We start from the raw sequence: 19,340 nt of genomic DNA on the forward strand, positions 1-19,340 counted from the left end.
CCAACCCATTTACATTATTTACATTATTATTACAATACCTCAATCCACACCCTAAAAAAAATCCATCCCAATCCCTTTTCTCCTGGTTGATCCTAGATTATGTGCAATTTATCTTCGATTAGTTTAACCTCCTTATCTTCTATACAGAACGTTATAACCTTAATTAGATTACATTTTGAACCATGCTTTAGTATAAACTTTGCGAATTTTAAAAATGATTTATTTGTTTGCAATTATAGGTTTGGTATATTTCTGAGTGCATTTACACCTCCCCTTTTTACTTACGTAATATTTGAACAGGCCATAAAAATGTCTACACGATGAAAAGATATTTTAGTTACTAGATAAAGATTGTCGCTGTCGTCGCTGTCCGAAACATCTTTTGCTGGCGAGGATAGGGGAGCTAAATGTCAAAGAAGGAAAATCCAAAAGATATTTTAGTTACTAGATAAAGATTGTCGCTACTGTTCCCTTTGTTCTGCTGTCCGAAACATGTGTGGTACATACCTGTCAAATCGTATGGATTTTCCTTCTTTGACATTTAGCTCCCCTATCCTCGCCAGCAAAAGATGTTTCGGACAGCGACGACAGCGACAATCTTTATCTAGTAACTAAAATATCTTTTGAAAATCCATACGATTTGACAGGTATGTACCACACATGTTTCGGACAGCAGAACAAAGGGAACAGTAGCGACAATCTTTATCTAGTAACTAAAATATCTTTTACACGATGTTATGTTCTGATTGTTGTTTGGGCTAGATTTTTTATTTCGAATATCAAGTTATTTCTCGTGAATTACAATATCCAACGAGTATCTACCAAATATATTATGTATTTCCACGATGCATGCAGGTTTTGTCACAGGTAAGATTTATTCATATTCCACTCCAGGTAAGATTTATTTTGATGACTCGTTGGCTGGTACTATATAAAACGCCAACAGAATAGATACATATGAGCAGGGCTGACAATAGTCATTCTCGTCATATGAAGAAAGCGAAAAAAAAATTAGTATTCGTCATAGCATTGCACGACGCAAAACGTATTCGTTTTCTTCGCGCCGCATGCGTACCACGACGAGAGTCGCGCAGCCAAAAGTTATGACGATTTTCGTCGTCACTTCTTCACACAATTGTTTGCACGTCATTATAGACGGACTGGTTAAAAACATAATAGCGTCTCAAATAAACAAATAGTAGGAAATTTGGTAACATAAATGTATCGATAGCATTCATAACGCTTTCATACGTTGCTTCAAATTCATTATTACAGAGAATTAGTAAAAATCTTCGCATGGCAGCTGCCGCTTGAAGAATAACGGTATGAAGTCTTCGTTCTTCGATGTCGTCAGGACGATTTGGTTACACGACGAAAGCTAACGTCGTGCGCGTCATTGACGATGCGTAGAGTAGCAATGAAGACAATGCAACTCGTCGATACTGTGGCATTTCGTGCTATGACGATGACGATTGTCAGCCCTGCATATGAGAGAAAGAGATACATAATGAGGTAATTGTTGATCCCAGTATGATCTGGCCAGTTTTCAATAAAGCGACGAACGTAATAGAACGGAACGGTTACAGCAGGATTTGACAAAATATATGGACTATCTAATCCTGCCGTTGCTGATCCGTTCCACTGCATTCAGAGCTTAATAAACAATATAGACAGGATTCTGCAACTTTTGCGAGCAAATCAGTTAAAGTGAATTATGTTTCAAAAAGATGCATGTACACACTAAGTTGAGTCAAAAACTATACACCACTCATGGCTATCTGATCATTCCATATGTTCGTTTTTGAGTTATCCTTAGGCTTACGCTAAGGCTTAGTCTTACGTAGGCAAAACGTATATATTTTGCCTGTTCCTAATAATTAAGAAAGTTCATCTTGCCTAATAATTAAGAGGTGATGTAGCTACATAATGTTTTGTGTTGTGTTAGTTTCAATAGAGTAAATTGTCCTCGTTAACAATGATTCTTTAAGCATTGATTTTATGGTATGGCAAATGATTACCACCGTAATTGTCACATGTTGTAATATAGATCTCCTATAATAGTATATGCTAATATTCTTTTAAGGGGGTAATTAACACTGTATCAAAGAACATTCTGCTAGTAAGAAGCTGAAAAAAGTAAGCGACATGTAAATTGAAAAACGTTCTTTGTTGTTCTGATCTCCAAACAAGATTTAATAGATGCATATAGCAGATTTCACTTGATGAAACTTAATATATAGGTGCTATACAAGTGTATGTATTAGCGGAAAGAAAACAGAGTTCGGCAAATCGTTATCATCACAGTCGATTTTCACCATTTTACAGAGTATTTTGTTAAAATGGAATAACTCGCAGGGCTTTAGCTCAACATTTGATCCATATATATGTAAAGTAGAAGATGCAACGGGTCTTATGAAAAAATCTATTAGATTTTGTATCGGATACCCATATAAGTAGATCAAATCTTCTTCTATATCGTGAATGATGTACTTCACAGATACAACGTCCGAACCTTCACTCAAAATCCATTTATCCACTAACGATTCAGAATCAATGCAAAAACTATCGCATTTAACATATTTATAAAAGTGACATTTTTTCCCTGCTAGAACTGATTGTAACTTCTGATCTGAATGATCGATCATCGCATATTGTTTCTTCAAAACGGGTTTCGAGACATTATTTGGTTTCTTTTGTCGAAGGCACGAAATATTTGACTGAATTTCGATAATTCTTCGCGAAACTTGTGAGAGCGGTAAGTTTCCACTTCGGATTAACCTTTTGAGGTAGTACAGCTTTGACTCGAAGGGATACGCATCGAATGTACCTAACGGACCAAATCGTTTCACGTCATCAATTAGATGTGTTAAGTTATGCATGTTACTTGTGAATAATTGTTGTCCATATAGTATTTTAGTTCCATTCAGAAAGTCTGTAATAAGGCTTTTTGCAACATTTAAATTTTCTTCGCATTGCTGCGCTCTCGAACAAATTTGTATAGCGCAGAAATAAGTTAGAAAGTGCGCTGAAATGTCTGGATCAGTAAAAAACTTTTTTAGTACGACTGGACTCAAATAAAGAAGGAATGTTCTGAACTCAGATCCTTTCCAATGAGACAAATGATCTAAACTACGCACTTTACGAACAATTTCTCGAGGTAATTTACAAGTTTGTAAGTAAGCGGATACAGAATTGGTTTCTTTAGCTGACCATTTTGCGTTATAATTATTCAGGTTTCCATTTTTCCAGCCGGAAAGAAAACGCTTTGTGATCCCCAAATCAATTAAATGCAACGCATCGCCGATGGGGAAGTCTTGTATCATATCCAAACCATGAATTGTTTCCAAAATACTATCCGTTTTATGGTGGCCATCGTAGATGCGAGCACGGAAGTCGTTATCTGTTCGAAGAGGAGCATCCATCTGAGGAAATATCATTGTTCTAGCGTCGGTGGAGTATTCTCCTTCAGTCGTACACTTGAGGCATGAGCTGTAGCCATTGTGACCAATTACTCCTAGAATAAGTATTAAGAATATTCATCATATTTGAAAACAAAGTGTATATGTATGCATATTATAAATATCTTATTTATGTAAATAGTATATAGTAGAGATTGTTCAAATTATTATGTTAAAAAGTATTAGATTCCTAGTTCAGCTCGTACAGATTTGTTGGTATTCTTAGGGTAAATACAAACAGTGTCGTTATCCATAATGCCAATTTTATTCCGCCTCGTTATTCTCTCTGTCTTTAAAAGCAAAACTGTCTTATGCAGATAAAAATTGTATTGTAGACGTGTTGGGACATTCAAGCTTTTATTGACCGTGTAATACGAACATATTGAATAGAATCGTGTTTTCTGTTGGGAAATTATTTGTAGAATAGCAGACAAATGCATATCAATTACCTCTGAGCATCGATCTTGCTGGTGTATCACAAATGAAGCATCGTAACATCACAGTTATAGATTTTTCTCTAATTTTTAATCCATTTAGCAAAACATTGTTTAACTCCGTCACGAATGGCTTTAAAAACGCATTTGTATCTTTTGGTTTATCTGGAATATAAAATCTCTCAGAAAAATATATTAAGCTCGTTTAGTGGAATGTATTAAACCGTCTAAGACGAATTAAGTACTGTCCATTTAATTCCACCAGTTAATTTTCGTTATCTTTGCAGATACGTATTTCGAGTCAAGTACAAGACACTGAAGACGACCACACAGTTGTGGTCGAAATACGTATCTGCAAAGATAACGAAAATTAACTGGTGGAATTAAATGGACAGTACTTAATTCGTCTTAGACGGTTTTATAAAATCTCTATTAATCAGCTTTTAAGCTACCAAATGATTATTATTACACAGTCCACAAAATATTCCGACGATCAGAGGTGGCACATGCTTTTTCAGTTCCTCAATGTTTACTAGAATTGGCCAAAATGAAGTAGTGGAACTTTTATATGCTGGAAGACCATCAATGTTTACGTTCAGGGACAGTTTGTCAGGAATATACTCCATATTCATTACTGCTTCCGTAAGTATGCGCGTTAGGCCATAATGCCAGTATTTGCCACCCAGACTTTCTTCCGCAGATATAGCTGTTTTTCGAGGAGTTTTCAACAACGTTCTAGCGTCCGCCGGTAAAACATTGTCTTCGATATGATTTTTTAGTATCATCAGCAAAGAATTTATGGCCAAGTGTTTTATTTGATGATCTATGGCCCATGATCTTAGATCGTCGAGTAATCCGAAATGGTCCGTTTCGGATTTACTGTAGCCATATTCGTCGTCGCTATGTGCTTCGTCGTCCATATTTTCGTCGGTGGTGGTCTCCCCGTCATCTGGAATGTCTGCAAAGCTTTCCCCGGATACATATTCTACATAAGGCGTCTCCTTTTCTGGTGTCAACTTATGGTTTACATTGTTTCCCTCGCTTTTTGATACGTTCACTGATGAAGAATCAATCGATCGTAATAAAAATTTCTTCTGTTTCGAAAAATGGCCATTGCGTTTTATTTTTTTCCACAGTTTTTTATCTTCTTCACTGAGTTGATGCACTGTAGCCATGTTGAAATGTGGATTTTCATCAATCTTATGAGATTATTTTGGTTGGAGATGTTATTACAATAATTGCAGTTTTTGAATCCGTTTTTGGAACGTGATTAAAACATGAAGTCTATTTAATGTTGCAATTCAGACAAAAAATATTGCACCCTATCAATAATACAGTCTAAGTTACAGAATAACATTTTTGAAACTTTATTGCATCAATTCTAATGAGTTGCTCAATGATTACAAATAACTTAGCGATGCATTAAACTTACACAATAAACATGTTGCTTCATGAAACATTTTTGATACCAACTTGCTTCCATTCTTATAAGTTGCCTAACGATCACAAACCACTTTATGTTACTTTACACTTGCTAAAACATCATCGAAACAATGGCTTTTAATTTGTTCTGTGTTACTATAATGAAACAAATGATTGTCAATTTGATCTTATTGCACTGCAATTCTATGATACAATATGTTTTATTTATTGAAACTGCAACTGGGATGCAGCACTATCGTTTATTGTATGTTGTGAATAATTCAAGTGCAGCATTGTTGCAACTATTATGAAATATTCAGTTTCGCATGATACATAAAATAAACTGTGTCGTAACAGTATATGTTTTATGTTACTAAATATTAACAATTTTGCAACTTAGAAAAAAAAATTATAAAATTGAAAGATGTTTCAGGTGCTGCTTGGGTGATGTGTGGGCACGTTGTATTCGCGGCATTTCTGCAATACCTGACGTATGGCGAACACCTGGTCCGTGGTAGAGCGTTCACCCATAAATCCCGCCTGGTACTGCCCCACGAACTCTCTTGCAATTGGTGTTAGTCGGCGGCATAAAATTTGGGAGAGTACCTTGTAGGCGGCGTTCAGCAATGTGATTGCGCGGTAGTTGCTACAATCCAGCTTATCGCCCTTTTGTAGATGGGACACACGACACCTTCCATCCACTCCTGCGGCAGAACCTCATCCTCCCAAACCTTGTTAATCACCCAGTGCAGCGCTCTAGCCAGTGCCTCACCACCGTGTTTAAACAACTCTCCTGGTAGTTGGTCAACTCCAGGGGCTTTGTTGTTTTTCAGCCGGCCGATCTCCTCCTGGATTTTCTGGAGATTCGGAGCCGGAAGTCGCATGTCCTGCGCGCGTGCTCCTAGGTTCATTACCACACCGCCACCGTTGTCTGCCATATCGCCATTCAGGTGCTCTTCGTAGTGCTGCCGCCACCTTTGGATCACCTCACGCTCGTTTGTAAGAAGGTTCCCGTTTATGTTCTTACACATATTGGGCTGTGGCACGTGGCCCTCACGTGAACGGCTCAACTTCTCATCGAACTTTCATGCGTTATTAGCGCGGTACAGTTCCTCTGTCTCTTCACGGTCTCGATCTTCCTGCTGGCGCTTTTTCCTCCGGAAAATCGAGTTTTGTCTATTCCGCGCCCGTTTGTATCGTGCCTCGTTCGCCCTCGTGCGGTGTTGCAGCAATCTCGCCCGTGCTGCATTCTTCTCCTCAACTAACTGCTCACATTCGCCGTCATACCAGTCGTTCCTCTGATCCGGAGCCACCGTGCCTAGTGCAGCGGTTGCGGTGCTTCCAATGGCGGATCGAATATCTCTCCAGCCATCTTCAAGAGATGTTGCGCCTAGCTGCTCTTCCGTTGGAAGTGCCACTTCCAGCTGCTGCGCGTAGTCTTGGGCTAGTCTACCGTCTTGTAGCCGCCCAATGTTCAGCCGCGGCGCACGACTTCGACGCGTGTTGATCACCGTCGAGAGTTTTGAGCGCAGACATACTGCTACGAGGTAGTGTTCGGATTCAATATTCACACTGCGGTAAGTGCGTACGTTCGTGATGTCGAAGAAGAATTTACCATCGATTAGAACGTGGTCGATTTGGTTTTCCGTTACTTGATTAGGTGATTTCCATGTGGCCTTGTGGATATTCCTGCGGGGAAAGAAGGTGCTTCGGACTACCATTCCGCGGGAGGCTGTGAAGTTTATGTATCGTTGGCCGTTGTCATTCGATACGGTGTGCAGACTATCCGGTCCGATGATCGGTCTATACATTTCCTCCCTTCCTACCTGAGCGTTCATGTCACCGATGACGATTTTGACGTCCCGCAGTGGGCATCCATCGTATGTCTGCTCCAGCTGCGCATAGAACGCTTTTTTCTCGTCGTCGGATCTCCCTTCGTGTGGGCAGTGCACGTTGATGATGCTATAGTTGAAGAAACGGCCTTTTATCCTCAGCTTGCACATCCTTACGTTGATTGGCTGCCACCTAATCACGCGTTGGCGCATCTTTTCCAGCACTATGAAGCCGGTACCCAGCTCGTCGGTGGTGCCACAGCTTTGGTAGAAGGTAGCCGCTCGATGTCCGCTTTTCCACACTTTCTGTCCTGTCCAGCAGATTTCCTGCAGTGCTACGACATCGAAGTTGCGGGGATGTAATTCATCGTAGATCATCCTGTCGCAACCTGCGAAGCCTAGCGACTTGCAGTTCCATGTTCCAAGCTTCCAATCGTGATCCTTTATTCGTCGCCTAGGTCGTTGCCGATTGTATCGAGTCGTATTATCTTCTATGTCGTTCGTAATAGTTGTTTTTAAAGGCGGCTTATTGGGCCTGCGCAAACCTCCTGTCTCGTCGGAGGGCCGTCGTGTCAGGGCTGTTTAGCGTCCCACCTAACACCATGACTTGGGCTTGTGCGCTTTGAGCGGCACACGGTCGCTTTGGCGGAGCCTACTTGCGGATTCATGCAGGTTTTTATAGAGGTTTAACAGGGCCCACAACTCGCAGATGGCCTGGTGAGGGATCGTCAAGCCCTTGGACATAGTCCCCGCTGCCCCCAAAAAAGAAAAATCAACAGAGCATATTTTGACGTTCGAGAACAAGACTGATGAGTGCCAATATTTTTCAAGAATTCAACGCCTACGTTGATTAGAATGTGTCAATATTTTCTACCTCTTAAATGTCAAAAAGTTACTCACTTGGCCGCCATTACCGAGCGCAAAATACTGGATAGACCTTTATCGTCAAAAATTGTTTATCGTTTTATTGTCTTAGTCGATTCTTTGGCTTATTAAAGGTCAACTTTCCTAATGAACCCATATTTATTAAAGCCTCTAACTATTTTAAAAATCGAAAACAAAAACCGAAAAAGTGCTGCGTATGAATCGGATTGAAAAATTCATCCGATGTTCGTTTAAAGTCGGGCAAATGTTAGGCCAATATTGAAAAACAGCACTTTTTCGATTTTTTGTTTCAAATTTAAAAAATACTTAGAGGCGTCAAAAATATGGGTCCTTGTAGTTGTTTGTGACTTACTGAATGTCAGTCACATGGGACCTCAATCTATTTATGACGAGGAATTAATCATTAAAAATATATCAATTACATACCTATGACCTTAGCAGCACACATGTTCCACTTAAGATACTGACCAGACCAGATTTAGTTACATTCAAGTTTCTTCAATCATTTTTGTCTGACTTGTGCTTCTCGGGAAGTATACTTTATCACTATAATAGTCGCTTCGGATTACTTTCGTTCACATTCCCAATTCAGCATGGAATTACCATACTCCCGCATGAACCGTTGAAGCATGCCAGCGCTGCGCGCCAAGTTGCAGCGAGACATTCACCCACCCACTTCGATCCACGAGACGACACACCGCCCAGCCGTGAAACCCTTTCGGTGGTATCCTGGTGGTTATTGTGTTGGGGTCACCAACACAACTACGAGCACCCGGATGCCACCCACCCAGATTGTTATTGAGTGGTGGTATTGAGTTCACATGACAGAAGAAAGGGTGGGCCTACCATCATTCTTGATGAAGAATTTGAAGTGGTCCCAGGGCAAGCTGGGAACACACATTACGCGGTTGAGGAGGTAGCGAACACTTGTGCTGACTGCACTTGACAACTTTTGGTCATGAATATGGATAGGTTACTTACGGTGGTGAGTGGAAAATAGGTATTTGAATTCTTGGATTGAGCAGGGACTGATTAGAGCTGGAAATGGGAAACTAGGTCCGAAAACATCATATTTGAGTTTATAGACCGTATAGTTGGTAGTATGGTGCTGTCATGTAACATTAATTACTTTAAAAATTACGTTTTTGCTTTTGGGATAAAGTTAGAAATCTGTCCCTTAGATTAAAAAGAAATTCATCAAACGTGAACCTCTGGTGTTTTCACATAGCCGTAATAAAAACCCAGCTTCCAACGCTCACTCACAGAATCATAAACTTCTCGAGAGCTACACGTGGCGGCGCATAGAAAACCGCCTGACGACGGTTACTTTATCACCGAGTACGGATGCTACAATTAGTGTACGTGCATGTCTACGCTACGTGTGTGAATACAAATGAAAGCTCGAAGCTACCGTCAGCTGGAATACATAAGAGCTACTAAAAGCTAGTATTGATTGAAAATCATACCGTTGCACAATGGGGAAATCCGATTTCAAAGGTGGAAAAAATTGATAACTTTCTTCACGAACAACTTACAGAAGAGATCAAGGGCTTATTCGAAACGGAATTTTGCAAAGAATTCAGTGAGTGCTGTTTCATGGACGTGGAACGCTTCTGTATGTAGTTATTGAGCTCGTTTTGCCCTAATGCCCCATATATCGCGAGTTTCCAAACTATTTGTCATTTTATCTTTAAGACATTGTTCTAAAATTGTGTTTATCTCTTCACTGTGGATTCACAGAAGGGCACTAAATATACTTTGTTGGTAAAAGTTGAAAATTTAAGGGATTTTGGGGTCAAATAAGCATCAAAGTGCATTTTATGTGCAATTTTCATGAATTCTGTAAAAAATAGTAATATTTACAGATAAGTGTTGATATTATTGTCTCAAAGTGTTGAACAGATATTGACAAATGTTTGCCGAACAAAAATTAATGAAATAAATCGTTTCACAAATGTTTTATTTGGTTATTTATTGAGTAAAAAACGATTTTTAAATACATTTGAATAGCACCGATGCCAAACATTTCCAAACCATACCCGATAGCTCAACTAGACAAGAATAGTCATATGTTATGAGTCTTGTGTGATCATAGATAGGAGGTGATGGGAGATACTCTTTTTTTTTACCTTTTTGCCCAAATTCCCCTATAAAATAATATAGCTCAATGATTCTGAGCAAGGAAATGATGTAGTAATGTTAATTTATTTCATATTTTCCAATGATATAATGAAAATAACAAATAATCATATAATTCATTGAAAATATTGAATTATAGGGGATTTAGGGGTCATACAGCTTATTTAATGTAATTTTTTATTCAAAATAGTATAACATTTTTCGCGGACGACGCACATAGAAGATTAAGGGCTTATTCGAAAGGGAGTTTTCCAAGAAATTCAGTGAGAGATGTTTTATAGACGTGAGACACTTCTGTATGTAGTTATTAGGCTAGTTTTGCCACTATGTCCCATACATCACAGTTTATCATATTTTTCGTGCTTTTATCTTCCAAGTATTGTACTAAAGATGTGTTTTCCTCTTCATTATAGATCCATAGAAAAGCACTATACATGCTTTGCTGGTAAAAGTTGAAAATTTAAAGGATGTTGGGGTCAAATAAGTATTAAATTGCACTTTACGTGAATTTTTCATGTATTCTGTAAAAATTTATTAAAAATATTATTATTCTCCCAAAATGTTCTACAGATATTGATAAATCTTTGCGAAACAATTACTTATGAAGTAAATCATTTCGCAAGTGTTTTTTTTTTAAATGCTTCTGAAAAGTGCCGATGCCAATCATTCCCAAACCATACCCGTTTGCACAACTTGATAAGAGTAAGTATAATAGATAGGAATAAATAGGAAATATTCTTTTCTCATGACGTTTTACCCAAATTCCCCTTATGAAATAATATAGCTCAATGATTCTGGGTTAAGAAATGATGGAGTAACATTGATTCAATTATTATTTGTCAATGATACTATAAAAATAACAAATATTCGTAGATTGCATTGGAAAAAAATCCAAGGGATCAGGGCTCAGAAACTTTTTTTTCAATACATAATTAATGAATTTTTTCACTTTTCTCAAAATGCCTTAAAAATCCATTTGAAATGTAATATATGGATATTTCCCAGACAACCACACATCGCATAAGAATGTAGGATTAAAATCGTTTACCGATCCAAATTTCATCAAAATCGCATTGTGGTGCGAAGCTCATCAGTTATTTTATAAATTTTCCCGCACAGTAGGCTATTTTGCGAGTTTATTCCAGCTTCATATGTTGACATCGCATATTCCTGCAAACAAACTCAAATGAAATCGAATTATCTGTCAAACAAAGTTTGTTATCACAAACTTCATCGCAATGTATAACGAACAAACGCGCATAAAAATCGTGCTTATCACATACACTACCGTGCAACGTCGGATAAAAAATACACATATATCGCCTCCACTTTTGTACGCAAAAAGCGTTTCCGCGACTGGTAAGCGATGAAATTTGTGTGCATAGGCATCGCATAACAGAAAAACAATTCTATTATGCATGCATTCTGGTTGTCTGGGTTGTTTTTTTTTATGGTATCAATTTCTGTTAAAAAAATATGACAATAATTTAAACTATTATCTGTAAATATCTGAATAATCAATAGGCTGTAGATTTCGCTAAAATTGACCATATGTAGAGCTACATCAATGCTTACAAGTTTTTAAATCACCGTATATTAACCCTAAATAATCATTCGGCGTAATATAGTGCAAATGATTTCTTGGGTATTATTATTTTTTACAGAATACATTAAAAATTCACATAGATGCAGTTTTGTGATTATTTGACCCCAAAATCCCTTAAATTTCCAACTTTTTCCAACAAAATATGTATAGTGCTATCTATGGATCTACAATGAAGAGGAAAACAGAATTTTAGTGTAATTTTTAAAAGATAAAAGTACCAAAATATGAAAAATTTTGATGTGTGCGACATTGGGGCAAAACCAGCTCAATAACTACATACAGAAGTGTCTCATGTATATAAAACATCACTCACTGAATTTCTTGGAAAACTCCCTTTCGAAAAAGCGCTTAACCTTATCTGTGAGCCGCTCGTGAGAAAATTTATCCTATTTTGTATAAAAAATAACATTAAATGAGCTGTATGACCCCTAAATCCCCTATAATTCAATATTTTTAATGAATTATATGATTATTTGTTATTTTCATTATATCATTGGAAAATATCAATTAAATTAACATTACTACATCATTTCCTTGCTCAGAATCATTGTGCTATATTATTTTATAGGGGAATTTGGGCAAAAAGGTAAGAAAAAAGAGTATCTCCCATCACCTCCTATCTATGATCACATCAAGACTCATAACATATGACTATTCTCGTCTACTTGTGCTATCGGGTATGGTTTGGAAATGTTTGGCATCGGAGCTATTCAAAACTTTTTAAAAATCGTTTTTTACTCAATAAATAACCAAATAAAACATTTGTGAAACGATTTATTTCATTAATTTTTGTTCGGCAAACATTTGTCAACATCTGTTCAACACTTTGAGACAATAATATCAACAATTATCTGTATATATTACTATTTTTCACGGAATACATGAAAATTGCACATAAAATGCACTTTGATGCTTATTTGACCCCAAAATCCCTTAAATTTCCAACTTTTACCAACAAAATATATTTAGCGCCCTTCTGTGGATCTACAGTGAAGAGATAAACACAATTTTAGAATAATGTCTTAAAGATAAAATGACAAATAGTTTGGAAACTCGCGATATATGGGGCATTAGGGCAAAATGAGCTCGATAACTACATACACAAGCGTTCCACGTTCATGAAACAGCACTCACTGAATTCTTTGCAAAATTCTCTTTCGAATAAGCTCTTGATCTCTTCTGTAAGTTGTTCGTGAAGAAAGTTATCAATTTTTTCCACCTTTGGAATCGGATTTCCCCATTGTGCGTTGTTGTTGTTGCACTGGAAGCTGTAAAATGCGACGGGCGATAAATGGAAAAATAGGTGGGAAATCTCTCGCAAGCCCGCTCTATTGTAAAAGAAACACCCTCTCGGAATCTGTATATCAAATACATATATGCTTCCAATGTGTCACAAAAACTGCTTAAAACGTAATTAATAATGAAAGTTCCGTTAACTCTTTCAATGAGGATTCACGGACAAGGCGAAATCCCCGGAGTAAAATGCTGCTCTACGTGTGCTTTGTACCAATGAAGCAGAAAGAGTGTAATAAAAACAAGTTATCCCTTTTCACTGTTGCTGTCAACGGAAGGGTTAGGTTAAGTGTGAAGCATCATCACTCTGATATGTGAAATACTCATAATTTATCATCAAACATTGGGTTACCTTTCCACGATGATTGGACTCTGTTGAAAAAATGTTTGGGCTTCTTTGTAACCCCTAAATACATCACGACTAGCAGTAGTAGTTAAGTTTTCCAGTGATTTCCTCAGCAATTTCCTTTTTCAACAATTTCAGAAGACCTAATTAAAATGACTTTTCATAGTTTCCCAAGTAGTTTCTCGTAATTTAATATTCGTAACTTCCTAGTCTTACGGATTTCCGCACTGACACGGTGGATCAAGGCGACGATGGATCGGGGCAGGGGCAGTTTCAGGGGCGTTCTTGAGTCCCTTGGAAATGCGCAGGGGATTATGGCATGGTGATGGTTTTTCGTGCCTGCTTATCAATATCGCTTTGAAGGGAGCAGGACGAAAGGTAGGGATTGACGGAATTTTGCGAAGTCCGTTCAGCTATTTGATTTTGCCGACGACATTGATATTATGGCGTCACTTTGAGAAGATGGAAGAAACCTATACATCAGACTGAAGAGGGCAGCGAAGCAGATCGGATCATCAATACGTCGAACACGTAGTACATGATAGGGAGAGGTTTAAGAGAGGACAATGTTACCCATCCACCACGAGTTTGCATCGGTGTTGGTTAAAGAATTCGTGTATTTGGGCTCACTGCCCTTACTGTTAGTTTTAGTGTGGCTTAATAGCCTACTCGAAGAGTAAATCCCTTTCTCCAAGAGAGTTATAAAACCATAATTGCTACTTGGATGGTGACCTCCGATAATGATACCAGCAGAAAAATTCGGAGACGCTTCGTGGCAGGAAATCGCACGTAACTCCACAAGAACTCACAATTCTAACTCCGATCGAATAGTATTCGCTGGCGTACCAAACTGACTATCTACAAAACGCTTATTAGACCGGTAGTTCTCTACGGACACGAGACCTAAGCGATGCTCGTGGAGGATCAACGCATAAAAATGCTACGTATCATCCATGGTGGGGTGCAGATGGCGGACGACACGTGGAGGAGGCAAATGAATTACGAATTGCATCAGCTGTTGGGAGGGCCATCCATCGTTCACACCACAAAAATCAGACGACTGCACTGAGCCGGGCACGTAACCAGAATGTCGGATAGTAATGCGGTAAAAATGGTTCTCTACAATGATCCGACGGGAACAAGAAGACGAGGTGCGCAGCGAGCAAGGTGGATCAATCAGGTGGAAGACGATTTGCGAACCATCGACCCTTGCGGATAATAATAATAACTTAATATAATATAATAATAATAATAATAATAATAATTGTAGATGAGAGCTCAGGTAAAATACCCTGGGCGTCCATGAAAAACCACCATTTCGAGTAGGTGGGAGCTGAAGGCCTGATTCCTAAGCACCAATGAAAAACCACCCTCGAGCGAGCACTGGCGCTTGAACCTAGCTATTTAGCAGTGTAAAGAATTAAATAACTTTACAGAACCCGTAGCTTCCGGGAATGGAAGCACACCCAGATATGGAGTTACGCTCAAGAAGAATACCACCCATGCGATTGCCCGAGGAGGGAGCCCCTACGGGAGCTGGTCCTGGAACGAGGGACAGAGCGAGAGTCCAGTGGCTAGAGGAAGGAGAGGTGCAACAGCTACCCTCTAGTCATCGGGCTCAGTCCGTGCCGACAAGGCAAAACAGAAACGGCAGCAGAAGAAATCACCAAGGCAATGCTGCACCTGCTGATGTTGCTGTGGTTGATCGACGTCAATCACTCACGTTAGCGGGCCACCGACGGCAACGGATAATGTGGACAAGGGAGATGAATCAGTACGTAATCCGTTGCTACTACGTTTGCACCATGATGAAGACGGATTGACCAGTTTGACCAGAACAAGTTGTACAGACGCCAGAGAGCTATTATGTCACATAATATGCTGACTCCAGAAGACGTAGAGTACATCAAGCGGGTAGTGCAGAGGGAACTAGGAGAGGAGGTGGAGTCAAGATCGAGCGATACGTCGAGAAGGAGTTCTGTTGGGTTGGATGCATCACTCGCAAGTAACCGTCGCGACTCGATTGCACCCGCCGCTCCAGGACCAACAGTAGAATTGCAATCATATGGGCAACGCAGTTACACAGTTCCGTGGGACAGTATTCGGAAACCATGGAGAACCTTTTTATCGTGTATTCGGCTGCAGTGGCTGTTGTAAGAACGTTGGGATTGCGAACGCGCCCACATTGTGAGAGTGATTGACGCGCACGCCCCAAAGCACGAAAACCCGTGTGGATGCGACGTCTAGAAACCTGCATCGCCACACTGCGGTCAAAGGTTGGTCGATTAACACAGTACAAGCAGGGGAATCGATCAACCAGGCTAATTCGGAATGTTGCTGAAATTGTGAAACCCACAGAACTCCGTGATCTCACCGAGGCGAACATAACTGAGATCCTCGACACCCATGTACAGCGGTGGAGTGCTCTTGCTAAACGACTGCGACGTTATGCAGAATGTTCGAAGAGGAAGGAGCAAAATCGAATGTTCAACATCAATGAAAGAGAGTTCTACAACCACATCCGAAACGACAAAGCCGACTTTGGCGAGGGCCTTCCGGAGATTGGAGAAGTCACGAAGTTTTGGTCCAATCCATGGGAAATGCACAACGGCGATGGGGTGTGGATGGCAGAAGAAGAGCGATATTGTGGTGGACGTGGAGACATGACCGCTATCAACGTGACCGCCCAAGACATACGTGAGGCTACCCGGTATACCAGGAATTGGGCTGCACCAGGAACTGATTTTGTGCATAATTTCTTGTATAAAAAACTCACAACGATCACTAGGGGTGTCACTTATCTTCTGCCGAAGGATCGAAGCACTTTGAATCCAGCCAAGTACAGACCAATAACGTGACTCTCGAGTCTGTACAAAGTGCTGTCATCGGTAATATCGAGGAGGGTGCAGAACCATTGCGACGTCAACAAGCTGATGACCGAGGAACAAAAAGGTTGTCGACGCAACACACGAGGCTGCAAGGATCAAGTCATCATTGATGCAGTCGTTGTTGGGCAGGCCACCTACAAACAAAGAAACCTGAGCATGGCGTATATCGACTATAAAAAGGCATACGGCTCAGTACCTCACTCGTACCTTCTTAAGGTACGGCAGTTGTATAAAATAGACGGTAACGTCATCAAGCTAATGCAGCACGCTATGGGGATGTGGAGCACATCCCTACACATTACCGATTGAAAAAAGGTGTTACGGTCCAGGACTCTCAGCATCAGAAGGGGCATATTTCAAGGCGATACCTTTTTAGTCCTCTATGGTTTTGCCTTGCCATGAACCCTCTTAGCAGAGCACTCAACCAACACAACTATGGCTATCATTTGAAGAGTGGGGAAAGGAGTACAAACATTACCCACACCTTCTTTATGGACGACTTGAAGCTGTTTGCGGAATCTGTGGAGAAGCTGCACCAATTTCTGCGGCTTGTAACGGTTTCAGCAACGACATCCGGATGGAGTTTGGTTAAAAGTCGATCCATACATCTACACCGGGGTGGATGCCGACAGTTTCCTCGTCAACGAACAGGAGGAGATTCGAAACATGGTTGAAGGCGAAACGTACAAGTTCCTAGGTTTCCTGCAACTGAAAGGAATTCGTCATACGACGATCAAGAAACCCGAGCAAAACTTGAGAGCAAATCGATAACTAATTTTGCTGTTGTGAAATCGCCTAATTTTGATAACTCAGGTTGATATCCTTTTGGTCGTTTTAACGGTTAAAAGATCAAAATCTACAGCAGAAAAATCTTACTGTGACATCGATGAGAGCAAATCGAAAACTAATTTTGATATTGGTTCCGATAACAAAATAAGTACACAGTTAGATGTCAGATCATACAATTTAGAAATCAACAGCAAAATGAGATCAAAATATGTAATCAGTCATGATGATTCATATTTGAAAACAAATTATGATTTCGATTTGATATCAATATCAAAATATGTTTTCTATATGCTCTCATTATGTTTTCAGACTTTGCTCGGGAAGAGCTACAGGAAAAGTTCTTGCATCGTGTCAACGGTATTTTGAAGAGCCTCTTGTCAGCCGGCAACAAGGTGAAGGCGATAAACATGTTTGCTGTGCCCTTGCGGACATACAGTTTCGCGGTGGTGAAGTGGACTAAGACTGACTTTGAGGAGTTAGGACGAGCAGTACGAGAGGCGTTCACTAAGCATCGCATGCGCTATCCAAAATCGTCCATTGAGAAAGTCACCCTGCCACGTACAGTAGGAAGAAGAGGCGTTACCGATATACAAACACTATGTGTTTCCCAGATCCAGCAGTTGCGAAGATACTTCGTTGAAAGCCAGAACCGCCACGAAATCTATCGCGCTGTGTGTGAAGCTGATCACGGATTCAGTGCCCTACATCTGGAGCAGGAGGACTATCAGCTGAATTGCGACATCAAATCTGTCGACGAGATGATCGCATCGTGGAAGCAAAAGGAGTTGCATGGAACGCACCCCCATCAACTGGAGCTGGAATATATCGACAAAGCGGCGTCGAATACGTGGCTGGTGCGGGGTGAACTCTTCTCAGAAACAGAAGGATTTATGGTAGCCATCCAGGACCGGGTAATTGCGACGAAGAACTATCGGCACTATACGCACAAAAACGTGAAAACGTGGAGGACCGCTGCAGGAAGTGCAATTCAGTAGGAGAGACGATCGAACATATCGTGTCCGGGTGTTCACCCTTAGCTGATTCAGCCTATCTCGGTCGTCATAACGAAGTAGCCAAGATTGTGCACCAACAACTTGCTTTAAAGCACAACTTGGTTAACCAGTTTGTCGCCTACTACAAATATGTTCCTGTCCCGGTTCTGGAAAATAGTTTCGTGAAGCTGTACTGAGATCGCGAGATCATAACGGATGTCCTCATTCGAGCCAATCGGCCCGACATTGTGGTCTACGACAAAAGGATGCAGCGGGTAACCCTCATCGACATTGCTGTACCACTAGACCATAATGTCCAAACAACATTATCCACCAAGATAACGAAGTACCACGACTTGGCGGAGGAGTTAAAGTAGATGTGGTACCTGGAGGTAGTGCGTATAATTCCAGTTGTTATCTCAGCAACCGGAATCGTCCCGAAATATCTTCTGAGATCCCTAGGAGAGCTGTAACTATCTCATAACCTCCATAGCAAAAGACAGTGGTTCTTGGAACTTGCAGCATCGTAAGAAGATTCATGAACCACCATAACTAATGCATCCGGTGCAAACGTTTATTATAGGACTTTAAGTCAACCGGCGAATGAGATCCACAGAGCCTAATCCCCTTTGGCATTCAGATTGCCCGGGATAGGTGAAAATTCCCAGCACGCTTGCTGAGGAAGTGCCTATAACTCTATAATAATAATAATAATGGAAAGAAATCACACCATGAACTTATTTCATTATATTATTTTTATGTGACGCATCCAATGCGTCCAGGATACAGATTTACGCGGAAAGATGCTTTTTACGCTTTTATGTTTTTCTACAAAATTGTTCGGAATAGTAAGGTCATCATTATGGTGCTATCAAAAAATAGGGTGGCCCATTATGAGCTTGAGCTTGAGCTTGATTGACTGCTCGTAGTTGCTACTCCATTATGACCAGATCAGCTGTCCTTGCACAAGGAACCAACAGATGTTTGCTTGAGACTAGCACACATCTTCAATGTACAATAAAGATAAAGTCACGCGGTGATCAAAGCTTTCCTAATTATTCCTAATTAATGTACAAGTACTGTTGATCTTATTTGTAAGGTCATACTGGCGCCTGCCACGTCAGAATGCAAGTCAATGTAGGGAAGGGGAAGGGAATGTTGATGCAATCACTCGCCCACTGCAAGCCGAATATACCTCTGCACTTGCCACGAGTTCATGCGGAATTTGTTGATTTTTTATTGGGTTAGGTTCGAGA

General features: G+C 40.2%; 1 protein-coding gene across 1 annotated transcript in view; it reads left to right on the top strand.

The window, feature by feature from the left end:
• LOC134209207 (LIM domain-containing protein A-like) overlaps positions 1–19,340 on the top strand; it is a 167,624-nt gene that overhangs the window by 37,017 nt on the left and 111,267 nt on the right. The window lies entirely within an intron of this gene.

The sequence above is a fragment of the Armigeres subalbatus genome, chromosome 2 (genome assembly GCF_024139115.2).
Source record: "Armigeres subalbatus isolate Guangzhou_Male chromosome 2, GZ_Asu_2, whole genome shotgun sequence".
NCBI classification, from domain to species: Eukaryota; Metazoa; Arthropoda; class Insecta; order Diptera; family Culicidae; genus Armigeres; species Armigeres subalbatus.